Source organism: Capra hircus, chromosome 20 (genome assembly GCF_001704415.2).
Source record: "Capra hircus breed San Clemente chromosome 20, ASM170441v1, whole genome shotgun sequence".
Lineage (NCBI taxonomy): Eukaryota > Metazoa > Chordata > Mammalia > Artiodactyla > Bovidae > Capra > Capra hircus.
This window is the reverse complement of record NC_030827.1, coordinates 45,359,226-45,377,117: the sequence shown is the minus strand read 5'-3', so window position 1 is coordinate 45,377,117 and position 17,892 is coordinate 45,359,226.

The following is a 17,892-nucleotide window of genomic DNA, read 5'->3' as shown; positions in this document are numbered from 1 at the left end:
GCAGCAAGATATTATTTTGGAGTTCTCACAGGAGATGAGCACAAGTCCTTCTACTCAGCCATCTTGTGGGTCGGATGACTACGGATGAACCATGACTTACATTAACTTTAGAGTGTAGTCCTAAGGAAAATGGATGGTTTAAGATTAACCTAGTTAATTACAATTAAACAGCCACTTCTGTCATTAACCCAGGATACTTTGTTGAGCCATTCATATCCAAATATATATTTTTCACTTTCAATGGAGTAATGCTTGTTATAAAATACTAAACTTACCTTTGTATTAAATCATTTTAATGAGAAAAATGCAAATTAAAACCACAACTATTACTCACCTATAAGATTCAAAACATGTGAAATGTTTGATAACACTCTGTTGGTAAGACTAAGAAGGAAAGAAACAGTTTAATATTTTGTTTCTCAAGATGTAAAATGGGACAATATCTATGGAGAGGATTTTGTCAATGTCTAATAAAATCAGAGATCTATTTAGCCTTTGACCTAGCAATTCCTTTTCCAGAAAACTATCACACAGCCTCAAAAGTACACTGACAGTAACTTGAAATCACATGCATTAAATGTTCTTCAATGTAACATTATTGATACTAGTAATAAAATTGGAATCACCTCCAAATTTTTTTTCAAATCCACTTTTTATTGTATGTGCTCTTTTGCTAAGTTATGTCCAACTCTATGCAACCTCACAGATTGTAGCCCACCAGTTTCCTCTGTCCATGGGATTCTCCAGGCAAGAATATTGGAGTGGGTTGCTGTGCCCTCCTCCAGGGGATATTCCTGACCCAGGGATTGAACCCATGTCTGTTATGTCTCCTGCATTAGCAAGCAGATTCTTTACCACTAGCGCCACCTGGGATACCCATTACTTATTCCATCAACTCTGGTCACATCCTTGGGGGTAAATATAAATGTTAGGAATGCTCAGTATAATACTTCACATGATTTTTGTCATTGTTCAGTCACTAATCCTGACCAATTCTTTGCAACCCCATGGACTGCAGCATGCCAAGCTTCACTATGTCCTGGAGTTTGCTGAAATTCATGTCCATTGAGTTGAAGATGCTATCTAAAATCTCATCCTCTGCCATCACCTTCTCCTTTTACCTTCAATCTTTCCCAGCATCAGGGTCTTTTCCAGTAAGTTGGCTCTTCACATCAGGTGGCCAAAACATTGGCGCTTCAGTTCCAGCATCAGTACTTCCAATGAATAGTCAGAGTTGATTCCCCTTAGGATTAACTGTTTGGATCTCCTTACTGTCCAAGGGACTCTCAAGAGTCTTCTCTAGCACAACAGTTTGAAAGTATCAGTTCTGAGGCGCTCAGCCTTCTTTATGGTCCAACTCTCACATCTATAGATGACTACTGGAAAACCATAGCTTTGACTATACAGATATTTTTTGCCAAAGTGATGTCTCTGCTTTTTAATATGCTGTCTATGTTTGTCATAGCTTTCCTTCCAAGAAGAAAAAGAGTTTAAATTTCATGGTAAAAATTATTTAAAATGTACTCTATATATTCCCAGTGAAAAGTGGTTTTTATTGTGGCTAATTTAATGAAATGATATTTTATGCAAAGCATAATTCTCTTAACTTGGAAAGTATAATTAATTAAATTAAGAACACAGTTGAGTTGTGAGTGTGGCCACTTAAACTGTGGATATAATCAGTATATAATAATCCACTTGGTGAAAATTTAGTCTAATTGAAGACCAATTACTTTATTTGCTTGTAATACACATGTCATCTACTCACAAATAGAAGTAGCTGCTAGTCAAGTAGCTAGGAAGAAACAAAGAGACTTGGGTAGCTGATACTTCAAACTCAGCAGTATAAATCTTTGGAAGGAATGATGCTAAAGCTGAAACTCTAGTACTTTGGCCACCTCATGCGAAGAGTTGACTCTTTGGAAAAGACTCTGATGCTGGGAGGGATTGGGGGCAGGAGGAAAAGGGGATGACAGAGGATGAGATGGCTGGATGGCATCACTGACTCGATGGACGTGGGTTTGGGTGAACTCTGGGAGTTGGAGATGGACAGGGAGGCCTGGCATGCTGCAACTCATGGGGTTGCAAAGAGTCAGACATGACAGAGAGACTGAACTGACCTGAGTATAAAGCAAGGAAAAATAACATATTTTATTATAAAAATGCTAGAAAAATGTTTATATGCATGATCTTGTAAATTACTTTTATTCTATTTTTTCATATCAATTCAACAATAGCTATCTTCCTATCTTATGTCACTATTACTTATAAGTAAGTAGTGTTATAGTTTTAAAATATTTGCTTTTTCAAATAATATATGCCTATTAAAAAATCACATGTTAAATAATTTTTTATATTAAATGTGAATAGGGTCAGACCACAGCTTCACTTCTAAGTCTACTCTCCAGGCAACTTTTCTAAAATTGTTTATATTTTGCTTTTTTCCCCAACCCAAATAATATATAAGTTTGTTTCTAAATTGATTAATATCAGATAACATTTATTGTTCCCTCATTATCAAATCCAGAGAAGGCAATGGTACCCCACTCCAGTACTCTTGCCTGGAAAATCCCATGGACAGAGGAACCTGGTGGGCTGCAGGCCATGCGGTCACTAAGAGTTGGACACAACTGAGCGACTTCACTTTAACTTTACACTTTTAAGCACTGGAGAAGGAAATGGCAACCCACTCCATTGTTCTTGCCTGGAGAATCCCAGGGACAGGGGAGCCTGGTGAGCTGCCATCTATGGGGTCACACAGAGTCAGACAAGACTGAAGCGACTTAGCAGCAGCAATATCAAATCAAATACAAATATTTAACTTACTCAGGTCCTCTCCTCCATAGCTGTTTTGGTCAATTATGTTATTCTTTTGTTTTTACAGTCAGTTATCTTTAGTATAAACAATGTAATTAACTTTAATCATTTTTATTCAGTTTTCATATTTTATATAATATGATGATTTTCGTGTTATTTCTTTTCTATCAATTTTGTTCTTGATAGGGTTTGTATAAGTTACACTTTTGCATTATCACAGTTCTTGGATTGTTATTCCATCCTTAAATAACATCTTATTTTTCTTTCCATGACCTAAGGATTGACTCAGAATTGAAAGTCAATAAGCAATATTTTCATCATTATGCTTGCAGACATATTGAGTAATAAAATGCCAATTATCTTCCCATCTTCAGGAGTTCAAAATCACCATCCAGTGACTCTTGAGGGAGAATTATGGGCTGAAATAATTTTCACAGTCAGTAAAAAAACATCTTTAAAATTGAAAATCTTGTTTGAAAATCTTGCTTGGAAAATAATTTTCATCCTCTGTTTCTGTCACTTTTGGAGGTTATAATAACCATTAAGTCTTGCATGTACTACCTTAATTCTCAACATTTTTCTGTTTTAAATCATGTTTATCATTATGTTCTACTGCTTTTATTTCTTAAAAGCATCTGTAATGATCTCCACCAAAATTTCATTACCTGCTCTGTTGGGTTTTCTCTTTGTTTTTCTTTTATTATAATTTTCTTTTGCTTAATTTACATATTAGTTTTTTTTCCCCCTTAGGTCATAATGAAAGATCTTCCTAAACTATGAAATTAACAAATAACATTTTTGATTCCTAAGCACTATAATGTTCATTTTAGAGCTCAAGGATTTCTAATTTCCTGAAGATGAAATATATGTATATATAGAGACAGTATGTGTTCCTCCAGCTGCTTGGTAAATAGGTCTGTCTTCTAGTTAGGTTGTTCTCATGTAAGTTATTATAGAATGAGAGGCTGCACAGAGTAATCTCTTCTTTTCATAAAATCACAGCAATCTTCCTAGCTCTTGATAACACAAGCACCAAACTGACAAAGGCTTTATTTTATGAATCAACATTCAGATTTTTTCAATCTTATTTATGATTTAAATGCTATATTTAAACTTTTTAAAAAGGTGAATTTTGAAGTAATTGTAGATTCATTAGCTGTAATAAGAAATAATACAAGGGGATTTCATGCACTCATTATCCATTTTTCTCTTAGTGTTGACATCTTAGACTGTAGTACAATATCACAGCCAGGATATTAAATTTTACATAAGATGTGTGATTTAGGTGAAGGCCCTAACATTTCTTTTTAAAGTTTATTGAGTTTGTTACAACATTGTTTCTGTTTTATGTTTTGGTTTTTTGACCATGAGGTATGTGATCTTAGCTTCGCAACCTGGGATCTTACCCTCACCTCTTCCATTGGAAGGTGAAGTCTTAATCACTGGACCACCAGAGAAGTCCCCTCAGGCTCACTTTTTTTTTTTTTTTAACCTATCAAATTTCTCTAATTGACTTTAAAGGTTATCTTTTCTTTGTTGGATTCCACAAAGAAGAGATGACCATTTACAAGCCTCAGAATTGTGAGAGAATATATTTATCTTATTTAAGCTGCTTAGTCTTTGATATTTTGTTATGATAGCCTTTGCAAAACTAACACAGTTACCAAGTTGAAACTTCCAATCTATAAACACTAAATTCCATTTAGAACCTCTTTGATTTTTTATTAGTATTTTTTTTAATTTTATTTTTTTTACTTTTTATTAGTATTTCATAGTTTTTCAATGACAAAAAATTTCAATGACTATTTATTTCTTATAAATAAATTGGTTATTTGGATATATTTCAGTTTTGAGTGAATATAAAAATCTATTTGTTTGTAATTCCTACCTTTTAGGAATGCAATTAATATTTTATGTTGGTTGTATATCGTGTATCTCTGCAGATCATATTAACTCTAGAATTTTCTTTTAGTGTATTCCTAGACGTTAGTTTGTATATCATCATCTCATCTGCAGTTAGAGACAATTTTAATTCTTTCTTACCTACATATCTGTCTTTTAACTATTTTTATTGCCTTACAGCACTTGCTAGAACATTTCATAGTATTCTAAATGAGAACTATAAAAGTGAATATCTTTACTTTGGTTCTGATCTTGAGAAGGGAAATAATTCAGTATGTTAACTATGAGATTTTTCTCTTTGGTTTTCTTGTTATTTATTTATTTATTTTCTTTTGGTTAATGCTATTAATGAAGTGAGAGAAGTTACTCTCTATTCCTGTTTCTCTGAAAGTTTTTTGTTTGTTTGATTTTATTATATGAACAGTTGTGAAATTTGTCAAAGTCTTCTGCACTGAATTATAAGACCATGTAATTCTCTTTTTTGTCTTTAGGATTGGGTGAATTACATTAATATATTTTTAATATTGAACTAGCTTTATATGTTGAGAATGAATATCAATCAATAACAGTGCATAACTTGTTTTATATATTACTAATTCCATTTATTAATTTTGCTGAGGATTTCTACATTTTTTTTAACAAATCCAAATCTGCATTCTTTAATATTAATATTTCATCAGAAACATTCACTACCAATCTGAATACACATATCTGAGATTTAAGTAACAATGTTGGATAAATTCTTATTATTTTCCATACTGTTTTCAGGAGTGAGGTCATTATGGAAACTTAAAAGTCACAGTGGAGGGAAGGAGAAGATTTTTTTTTTTAAATTTTAATTTTTACTTTATTTTACTTTACAATACTGTATTGGTTTTACCATACATTGACATGAATCCACCACGGATGTACATGCGTTCCCAAACATGAACTCCCCTCCCACCTCCCTCCCCATAACATCTCTCTGGGTCATCACTGTGCACCAGCCCCAAGCATGCTGTATCCTGCATTGGACATAGACTGGCGATTCGATTCTTACCTGATAGTATACATGTTTCAATGTCATTCTCCCAAATCATCCCACCCTCTCCTTCTCCCTCTGAGTCCAAAAGTCCGTTATACACATCTGTATCTTTTTTGCTGTCTTGCATAAATCTTTACATTTATTTTATGATAGAAAGTGATCTGTATTTTTCCTTTTGTGTACCGTCTTCTTATTTTGGTGTTTCTGTAAGAGTACCTATGACTGTAATAGAAATAAAAATATAATATTTTACTTCAAAAACTGTGACCCTCATGAATAAGATCTGTGATTTCAGTCATTAAAGATGTGAGGACAGGGTACCTATAAGCAATTACTTTTAAATTTAACACTAAGAATTTATTCTCTGTAATCAAATCATTTATAATACGTGACTCATTGGAAAAGACTCTGATGCTGGGAGGGATTGGGGGCAGGAGGAGAAGGGGACGACAGAGGATGAGATGGCTGGATGGCATCACTGACTCGGTGGACGTGAGTCTGAGTGAACTCTGGGAGTTGGTGATGGACAGGGAGGACTGAAGTGCTGTGATTCATGGAGTCGCAAAGAGTCGGGCATGACTGAGACTGAACTGAACTGAGCTGAACTGATGGTCAATTAGCTGCATTTTACAGCTACAGTAAAGGGTGACAGGAAAGTGCAGAAAGATTCTTCTAATATCAGACACAAAACTAAATTTCTGTGTAATTTAGAACAAGTGGCTTTAACCTCATGGAATTGAATTTCTGTGCTGTGAAATGAGAATTATGATGCCAACTATTAATAGTACTGGATAAGTCAAATGAAATAATATAAGTAACACCTTGTAAGATAATAGAATTTTTAATAAGTTCAGTGTGAAATTATATCTCTAGTTCTTTATCTATTATCTATATATAGAAACAGAAAAAAAAAAAAAAAAAGAAAGAAAAGGACTGCCTCTGGTGGTCCAGCGGTTAGGAATCCACCTGCTAATGCAGAGGGTATGGGTTCAATCCCTGGTCTGGGAGGATTCCACATGCAACTAAGCCCGAGGGCCACAACTACTGAGCCCATGTATTGTGACTACTGAAGTCCACAAGCCTGGAGCCTATGATTAACAACAAGAGAAATCATCACAAGGAGAAGCCCATGCATTGCAACAAAGAGTAGTCCCTGCTCATTGCAACTAGAGAAAGCCCACGCACCACAACTGACTCACCACGGTCATAAAAAATAAATAAGTACAATTTTAAAAATGAAACAATAGAAAGATGGATGTGGGCTAGGGATAAACAAGATTTCCATTTCCAGGACTGTGTCATTAAGGAGGATGTAGACTAGGTTTTGGTGGGTTGGTCTGGAAAGCCAGAATCCAAGTTGCCCTAAGTAGTTCACAGAAAGAATGAAGATGCTGCTTAAAGTTCTTCCTGAATGTTATTAGGTGACTTGATTCTGAAAAAGCTGTGAGCATAGAAAAAATCAGCTCTGGACTTGGTCCCCACAGAAGGAGACTTGCATATGAACAAAACTCCTTATATGGTGACAGAGTCAAACTTAACAGACTCTGCAACCTAAAGGAGGCTGGCTGAATATTTTCACTACTTTTGCTCTGATTATTCTGACCACCTCACTTACATTTCTGCCACTTTAATTAAATAAAAATCAATCTTTTTATTAAATGAGTTAGCATGGGTGTCTATTACAACATTTAAAAAAAAATATCCCTTAGTTCTCATCACCTAATCAGTTGATTTCAGCACTATTTCTCCATTTTTCCTACTTTATCACCATCTAGCCTTCTCCCCTAGGAGATTCAGACCTTGCTATTCATAAACGACATACTTTTCCTTTATACTCAAAAATTTTCTTTATAATCAAAAGATAACTTAGCTGATTATAAAATTCTTGCATCGTGTGTTCTTCCTCTCAGTGTATTTTAGATACTGATCAAACTGTCTCCTTGCATGAATATTACTGTGAAGAAGTCAAATTCCACTTGATATTTCATGCTAGTAGGGGACATGATTTTTTCCCCACCTACTCCTAGGATTCTTTCTTTGTACCTGATTTTTAACATCTTTTCCAGAATATGCTTTGATTTGGAATGCTAGGCATAAATGTTAGGTTTCATTATTTCTTGGAAATGTATGAGCCCCTTCAGTCTGCACATTTTCTGTCTTTATTTCAGAAAAAAAAAATGTTAAAAAATAATTATACTTTAGACTTTCTATATTTTGTGTACCATTTGCTTATTTCTTAAAAATATCCATAATATATGTTAGATATACTTTCTTTTTAAGTCTATTATTCTTTGTATGATCATATTTATATTCCTCTCTCCTTCCCTCTCTTTCTGCCTGAGTCATACTCATAACTACTTAGAAACGTCTAGCTTTTTTCACATACAATGCTTTAGCTTTTCATTTTTTGTCATATTGTGACTCAGTTCCATTATCTTTGGACTTTCTACAAAGTCTTTTTGGACTACTTGTTCTCATTGTTCAAATTTCACTTATTACTTATAAAGATGATATTATCTATAAATCCTGTGAGAATAATGAGAAGCATTTCCTTCATACCCTTGGTTTTACTGTAACCAGATTTTCATTAGAAATGTATTTTACTGATTTAAAGAAAAATGTTTTGTGCATAGAGCTCATTTTCTTTCTAAGTATGATCCATCTTTGAATTTTTTTTTGCTGCTTGTCAGAGATGTTGGCAACTGTGGTAACTGGGGCCTTCTGGGGCGTGGACTCAGAGGTGCTGTTTCCAAACTTCCTCAACAAATTGCTTGGTTGATAGAAAATATTATCTGGTTTCAGCATACATTTGCTGGATGGATGTGATTCATCACACAACAAAACCCTTAGCTTGAATCAGTTAAGTGTCCATTCCAATGAGGAAGATCTTTCAGTATTTGCTGCTGCTGTTGCTGTTTAGGTGCTTCAGTTGTGTCTGACTCTGTGCGACCCCATAGACAGCAGCCCACTAGGCTCCTCTGTCCCTGGGATTCTCCAGACAAGAATACTGAGGATGGAGAAATTTATAGCTAACCATCAGTTGCAAGAGTGATAGAGTGGCTAGAGGTGTTAAGTGAAGAGGTGAGTTGTTCTTCATAGATCAAGAAACTGTCTCTGCTTTTAGGCTACAACTCATCTGACCATCTTGGCCCCAGAGTTGCTGACAGTATGAAGTACAAGCTGTCTGTGTCTGCTACTGTGGTTAAGCAAAAACCAGGAGCCCATTCTCCCATTGCTGCTAAACTACTCTCAAAGCTGTTGACATTCATTGCTGCATAAAATCACCTTTAAAAAAGAGCTTTATTAAATGTAGGTTAAATATTAGAAATTTCAGCCATTTCAGCGAGCATATTGTTCAGTTAATTTTTGCATATCTGCAGAGCTGATCTGCCTTTTTCTACCCCTAACCTCTGCATACTCTCCTCGTAGAATGGAGGCTCCATTCCAGGAAGAACATGATCAAGATGCCTTTTTTGCCCTTATGGTACTGCTACTCTCACAGCCGCAGGTGCTGACAGAAGCTGAGAGGAACAGCAAAGTAATATTCTATTTCTTCTTTCTTTCTTCTAAATTCTATTTAATGCCTCCAATTGGCAGAAATCAAGAGAAATTTAGCTAGCTATGGTGTCTGAAATATGTGGCTTGCAAGTTTACACCTCAGAAGAATAAAAGAAAGTGAAGAAAGGAAAATGTAGTATTGAGAGCACATCTTATTGAAAACCACAGTATCCAGAGCATGCCTCAACTCAGAAGGTCATGGATTGGTCCCTCTGTTTTTCTCTTAATCTGTTCAGACTGCTGTAATGAAGTACCATAGACTGAGTAGCATGTAAACAACAGAAACATAGTTCTCACAGTTCTGAGGCTGGGAAATTCAAGAGCAAGATACTAGCAGATTTGGTATCATTCATTCATAAGGAGTCCACTCTTAAGATCACCAATCAAAGGCCCCATCTCCAAATGCCATCCCACTGTAAACTAAGTTTTAGTACATGAACGTTTAATCTATGGAAATACTCTTCTTTTGTCCTCTGTTTAGCTTTCACTGAAGCAACTATCAGGCTATGAAAGAAAAGATATAAATGGTTTTGTTTATTTTTACTAGTTTTTTGTTGTTGTTGTTGCTCTGTTTTTCTTTCTTTCTTTTTTTTTTTTTTTTTTCAGGTACCTGCTTTTCTGTTTGAAATATCTAGGTCCCAACAGGATATATTCCATGGTACCCCAGCCTTCCAGTAATGCTTAATGCCTTAGATGTAATTTTGAAGTGAAGGAACTCACTTATTTTACTTTTTTAATGTATGGATGTCTTGGGAACTGAAGAAGTTTGTGAAAATAAACACCACACACTTTTGTTTAGGTTAATATTTCACAATTTTGTCTAGTATAATACTGTTTGTATCTTGGAATTTTGTGTTTTGTTTTGTTTTCCATTGTATTAAAGCTCTAATCTTCTACTATTCTTTTGTTCTTTTGGGTATTTTCCAGGGGTTGAGAAAGATGAATTGAAATAAAATGCTTTTATTTCATTATTTTTAAACAGAAAATTTGCATTCTCCAATTACAGCCTGTCAAACCAGTTTTTAGTCTTTCAGGAGAAATAATATTGTCCTTCACCCAATACTTTTTGTTGTTGTTATTGCAAAGCTCCCATTATGAATCTGCCACAAAAGCAAAATCATAAATTGCAAGTCATAAACATTTGGCAAATGTCCATCTGTATAAGAATATCACAAAGAAATGTTTGTTCAGTTGGAATATCACTGGTAAATCTATTGTATATAGTATAGGTATTAGTATCCTAGGGCTGTTACAGCAAATACTATAAGTACATGACTTTAAGCAACAAAAATGTATTTTCTCACAGTTCTAGTGGCAAGAAGTCTAAATTAAGGTGTCAGCAGGATCATGCTCCCTCTGGAGACTCTAAGCAAGAATCCTTTTTTCTTCTCTCTAACTTGTGATGATCATTGGAAAATTCTTGGCATGACTTGACTCAAAATTGCATCCCTCCAACCCCTGTCTCCACCATCACATGGCCCTTTAAACTGTGTGTTTACCTGTTCTGTCTCTTTCTCCTTAAAAAAAAAAAAAACACTAATCATTGGACTTAGTGCCCACCTCAACACAACACAATCTTGTGCTTGTGCTCAGTTCTAAGTCATACCAATCCAACCATCTCATCCTTTGTCATCCCCTTCTCCCCTTCCCCTCAATCTTTCCCAGCATCGAGGTCTTTTCCAATGAATCAGCTCTTTGTATCAGGCGGCCAAAATATTGGAGCTTCAGCTTCAGCAGGAGTCCTTCCAATGTGTACTTAGGGTTGATTTCCTTTCAGATTCACTGGTTTTATCTTGCTGTCCAAGGGATTCTCAGAAGTCTTCTCTAGTACCACTTCATGGCAAATAGATGGGGAAAAAGTGGAAACAGTGACAGATTTTATTTTCTTAAGCTCCAAAATCACTGTGGACAGTGACTGCAGCCACAAAATTAAAAGATGCTTACTCCTTTGGGAAAAAAAAAAAAAGAAAAAGAGCTATGAAAAGCTATAATGAAGCTTAAAATATCCTAATTAGAGAGTCTAGCTGATGTTGGGGGACAAAGTCTTAGTTTCTATGACAGTAAATTACTCATATTTTGAATAACAGCTTCTTATGCCACTATGTTCTATTTAAACTTGACTCTAGTATTTCAGGTAATCCTGTGACTAGAACTACTTATCATCAACTGGGCATAATCATATCATTAAGCCAGAAATCAAGTGCTCACAGCAGAAGTTGACTATATAATGAAAATGTAAATTCAGCATTAAGCCAAACATTTATGAAAGGATCCAACAGCTGCATGTATAAATTACCTAGATTCCTGAGTCACCTACAACAATGTAGACTATTGCTTTTTCATTGACTGTCTTGACTTGAGTCCATTCAAAGACTGTGGCTGGATACTAGCTTTAAAGGGTCTCCATTAAGGATGGTAGTTGTACCTGCCCTCTCTTATTAGAGAAGAAATGATGGCAACTTTTTCTCCCAGAAACACAGGACCCTTTTTGTGACATGACAGCTAGAACTGCTAGAGAAATAAGGTATTTAGTGTCACGAATGGGGGCATGTTTCTGTATACCACTGTTCAGTTCAGTTCAGTTGCTCAGTCGTGTCCCACTCTTTGCAACCCCATGAATCGCAGCACGCCAGGCCTCCCTGTCCATCACCATCTCATGGAGTTCACTCAGACTCACATCCGTCGAGTCAGTGATGCCATCCAGCCATCTCATCCTCTGTCGTCCCCTTCTCCTCCTGCCCCCAATTCCTCCCAGCATCAGGGTCTTTTCCAATGAGTCAACTCTTTGCATGAGGTGGCCAAAGTACTGGAAATTCAGCTTTAGCTTCATTCCTTCCAAAGAAATCCCAGGGTTGATCTCCTTCAGAATGGACTGGTTGGATCTCCTTGCAGTCCAAGGGACTCTCAAGAGTCTTCTCTAACACCACAGTTCAAAAGCATCAATTCTTCAGTGCTCAGCCTTCTTCACAGTCCAACTCTTACATCCATACATGACCACAGGAAAAACCATAGCCTTGACTAGACGGACTTAATCTGCAAAGTAATGTCTCCGTTTTTGAATATACTATCTGGGTTGGTCATAACTTTTCTTCCAAGAAAGAAGCGACTTTTAATTTCATGGCTGCAGTCACCATCTACTGTGATTCTGGAGCCCCCAAAAATAAAGTCTGACACTGTTTCTACTGTTTCCCCATCTATTTCCCATGAAGTGATGGGACCAGATGCCATAATCTTCGTTTTCTGAATGTTGAGCTTTAAGCCAACTTTTTCACTCTCCTCTTTCACTTGCATCAAGAGGCTTTTTAGTTCCTCTTCACTTTCTGCCATAAGGGTGGTGTCATCTGCATATCTGAGATGATTGATATTCCTCCCAGCAATCTTGATTCCAGCTTGTGTTTCTTCCAGTCCAGTGTTTCTCATGATGGACTCTGCACAGAAGTTAAATAAGCAGGGTGACAATATACAGCCTTGATGTACTCCTTTTCCTATTTGGAACCAATCTATTGTTCCATGTCCAGTTCTAACCGTTGCTTCCTGACCTGCATACAGATTTCTCAAGAGGCAGGTCAGGTGGTCTGGTATTCCCATCTCTTTCAGAATTTTCCAGTTTATTGTGATCCACACAGTCAAAGGCTTTGGCATAGTCAATAAAGCAGAAATTGATGTTTTTCTGAAACTCTCTTGCTTTTTCCATGATCCAGCAGATGTTGGCAATTTGATCTCTGGTTCCTCTGCCTTGTCTAAAACCAGCTTGAACATCAGGGAGTTCACGGTTCACATATTGCTGAAGCCTGATTTGGAGAATTTTGAGCATCACTTTATTAGCAAGTGAGATGAGTGCAATTGTACGGTACTTTGAGCATTTTTTGGCATTGCCTTTCTTTAGGATTGGAATGAAAACTGACCTTTTCCAGTCCCGTGGCCACTGCTGAGTTTTCCAAATTTGCTGGCATATTGAGTGCAGCACTTTCACATCATCTTTCAGGATACCACTGTAGGAACACTATTTTATTCACTTTTATTCTAGCCACCACTGAAGAGAACTGTTCTTCAGCAGAGAAGAGTCTTATCTCAACAACAGATGGGTTTTACCATTCACCACGTGAATTCTCATGTTGATTCAAAGGAATGAAGGAAGATTTAACCAAAGGTGACCAGACCAATTCATTTCACTATTTTCTGGCCTTTCCTATTTTTTAACACCAAAAGTGTCTCAAATACTCCCTCAGTCCCATGAATATGAGGATACTTAATCATTCTAAATCCAACTTGTCTACTTCATATAGGAAACATATTATGGAGTAAATTTTAGAAAACTATGGAATTGGAACTGATGTATCAATGCTTTGTCAATGCTTTGTATCAATGTATCATCTTCTCATACAGTCCATTGGAATCATGCAAGCAGCAACCTGTAGTGTTAAAAATATTCACAATATCTCTTTGCTTTGGCCTTCCTTTGATTCTGCTTCCTTCCTTATATTTTTCAGCATTGTTCCCTGACATCACCTCCTTCATATGTATTCACATGTACCTTTTAAAAATGTGTTATTTTAGGCTTCCCTGGTGGCTCAGTGGTAAAAATATCTGCCTGCCAATGTAGCAGACTTGGGTTCTCTCCCTGATATGAGAAGTTCCATGTGGGGAAGCGACTAAGCTCATGTGTCACAGCTATTGAGCCTGTGTTCTAGAGCCTGAGAGCTGCAACTACTGAGCCCATATGGCAGAACTGCTGAAGCCCGCGTCCCCTAGCACCTGTGCTCTGCAACAAGAGGCCACCACAGTGAAAAGCCCACCCATGCAACTAGAGACTAGCCCCCACTCGCCACAACTAGAGAAAAGCTTGTGCAGCAACAAAGACCCAGCACAGTCAAAAATAAATTTAAAAATATATAAAATCATTAAAAATGTTCTTTCTTAGCAAATTGCTATAAATCACCTGCTATCTGAAGCAAATACAATTTTATTTGAATTTGAAGTACTAAAAAGAAGCTGAAATGATAGTGAAAGCCATGGTGATTTTCAGATACAAATTTATATTATTCAAATACAGGTTTCTTCTTAGATGTAACTATGAAGTTAAGTAGATTTTGAAGAAAATATTAAAGGGAACATTATCTATCTATCTATCTATCTATAAAGTGGCATAATTGAATTGGAATGGAATCTTTCTTGAAAGATCAGAAAATTAGATCACCTACATTTCCTCCCACATCTCCACCCATTCTCTTCCCAACTTCATCATTTCTGTTACTTAAGTTTTTCTGCTATAGTCTTAAATTCCACAGTTGTTTTACATAAATTATATTTTAAAATAGACTAAAGTCTTTCCTCCATATAAGGCCAAATAAAGATTGATTTAACATATACATCACTTCATCTATAGCTGTTTTAGAAATTATTCCAACAGTTATAAAAAGCATAAAAATGCTAGAATGTTTTTGATGTTGTCCATTATTATATCAACAGTAATTCAAGTGTGTTGAAGTATTATATTTCTTAGTTTTCCTTTGTACTGGACATGTTTGAGTCCTTGTCTTAATGGCCACCAGTTTCTTTGTCAAAGCTTCTCCAGTCATGAGTTATTTTGTCTCAATTATCTCTGTTCATTGGATTCAACTGTCTAATTGTTACTTTGTTAGGAATATTGGTAAAAAGTCTTTGTAGGTGTCAGTTTCTGCCAGTTTGTGAGTGCCTGAGTGTTGCTTTTAATCAGTTCAAAAAAAAAAAAAAAAGACTGGATAGAAAGTTTTTATTTCACACTTTTTCTCAGAACTTTACAAACATAACCCTTCTGTCTTCTCTGCTTCTCTGAATAAATATCACATTAGTCCTTTGTTTGCTTCTCTATAAGTCTTTCACTCAGCTGGATTTTTCTTCAAGAAAGACCAATGTCTTTTTTTTTTTTTTTTTTAAGCTTTTCAGGTTTGAAGATGTGTATGTTTGGTTTCATGACTCAACAAAACCTTAATTAGGTATAATATGCTGCTGTTGCTGTTCAGTTGCTCAGTTGTTTCCTATTCTTTTGTGGTCACGTGGACTGTAATGGTCCTATTTTATTTACCTGAAGAAAATGCTGATGGCTCCTTTATCTTCTGGCTTTAAATGGCAGTCACAAGAAATCTGGGCCCAGCTTGAATTTCACTCCATGAAAGCAAATTGCTATTTTCTGCCTGGTTGCTTAATTTTTTTTTTTATTCCTAAAGTTTTGAAACTTAAAATGGATATATCTCAGTGTCAATTATCTCTATCATTTCCCAGAGTGCTCTTGTATGCTTCAAATTCAGTTATTCCTCCTTTTATGAATTTCCTTTCAGAACAAAATGTTATTTTAAAATATTTTTCTTCTCACTGTTAAGGTATCCAGAAATACCAGTTATCTTTCAACTGGAAGACTTCTTTTTTCTGTCCTCATTATCTGTTACTCTCTTCCTAATTTCTTTAAATTATATACCTTTTTGTAAGTTTTTACTTTTCTTTTTTGTCAGTGATTTCATTTTCAGCAGCATCTATTCTCTTGAATAGACACTTGCTGTGTCTATTCATTTATTAGTTTTCTGTGAGAATTGCTTTATTCTCTATGGGCTTCCTTTTCAATTTTGAGTCCCTGTGTTTTGTATTTATTTTATCATTAAGTCTCTATGGGGATATTTCTTCTGTACTTTGAATTAAGTTTCCTCTAACATGTGCTTCTTTTCTGTCTTTTTCATGATAGTTTTTCTTAAAAAAAAAAAAGTGAAAGAATATTCTTCTGTAATTGTCGGCCAGTTTCTCCTCTCTTTGGCCATGCTTGTGGAGAGTTCTGTGTGTTACCAAGTCTAACCTCCTACTTGCTGCAGGACATGCCAATACCTCGAGAGACCAAGTGCTAGGGCAAGCAACTTTATTCTAAAAACCAGCAGACCAAGAAGATGGCAGGCTAGTGTCCCCAAAAAGCCATCTTACTTGAGTTGAAATTCAGGCTTTAAAAGAGGGTATGTGGTTGGTTATTGTAAACTGCTTGTACCTGAATCCTTTGTTCTTACAGTTGTCCATATAGGTCTGGTCATAGTGTTCCTATAAGCTTCCAACAAGACAAATATTTGTCTTCTCTGTTCTGTTGAAAATGGGCTATGTATATTTCAGGCTGTAGGCAACATTCTTTTAGTTATTATTTGTAGCAGAAGAAAAAGAAACAGAAAAATGGAATCAGATTTGCTCTGCTCTACTATATATTCACATGTTCCATTTGCTAGCATATTGTCATTAATTTTCCTTGACCTCCCTTTCAATCTTAGCTGAGACATTCTTTGTTCTCTTTCTGAATCATTCTAAGACTTACTTAGAGAAGTTGGGTGTTTCATCTTTTGTGATATTGTTATTATTTTAGTATTGTGAGTGAATTCATTTGTTCATTAGTGTTGTGTTAAATCTCCTGCAATATGGATGTATTGGGCCCCCATGACTCATTCTTTTGTGAGAGAGTTCCTTCTACTTGTTCAATGAATCTTCTCTGCTCTCTGTTCACTGCAGCCCATTACATTCGTATATGGCCACACTCATACCTGTACCACTGAATGGTAAGGATAACCAGGGGTATAGCAAATCTTGTTATAGCAAATCAACCACAGAAATAATGTGAAAGTGTTAGTCACTCAGTCATGCCCGGCTCTTTGCAACACCACAGACTGTAGCTCACCAGGCTCCTCTGTCCATGAAATTCTCCAAGTAAGAATACTAGAGTGGATTGTCATGCCTCCTCCAGGAGATCTTCCCAACCCAGAGGCTGTACTCTTACTTCTCCAGCCAATGCAGGTTCTTTACTGCTAGTCACCAAGGAAATCTAGGTCCCTCAACCATAGAGGACAGGGATTTTCAGTACCCTCATCATGCCTCTATCTTCACACAGTGTCCTTTGTGCTCCAAGGAGCTCTTTAGAAATGGTCTGTCAGCACTCCCAGCTCAAAAGAGTCCTGAGGACTCTCTAGGCTGCAGGAATGTGTTAGAACTCTCTAGCTGCCTGTAATCCTCTAAATCTGATAAATAATAAATGTCACACTTACCTCCTTAATTAGTTTTATCTTGGGGCATTTAAGTAATACCAAACCTCAAGTGACTAAAACAATTATAAATTTGAAACATAATGTTTTAAATTTTATTTATTTTTTTATTTTTTAAATTTTAAAATCTTTAATTCTTACATGCATTCAATGTTGAAACAATATTCATTAAAAACAAATATTCTGAGGTGGAAACTCAGAGTAAAAGTGAAAGTTGTTCAGTCATGTCCAACTCTTTGTGAGTTCATGGAATTCTCCAGGCCAGAATACTGGAGTGAGTAGCCGTTCTATTCTCCAGGGGATCTTTCCAACTTAGGGGTAGAACCCAGGTCTTCCACACTGCAGGCAGATTCTTTACCAGCTGAGCCACCAGGGAAGTGGAAGTCTAATTTATCATGATCTAGAGAGGTAAACATTGATAATAATGAGGGGCAAAAATGGTCACTTGAATTCCAGCCAAAGGACACTTGTTTCAAACATTAACTGATGAACATGAACAAATAAACTTTAGTTGAATAATAAAATCATCTATGAATAATTGGTTTGATGAAA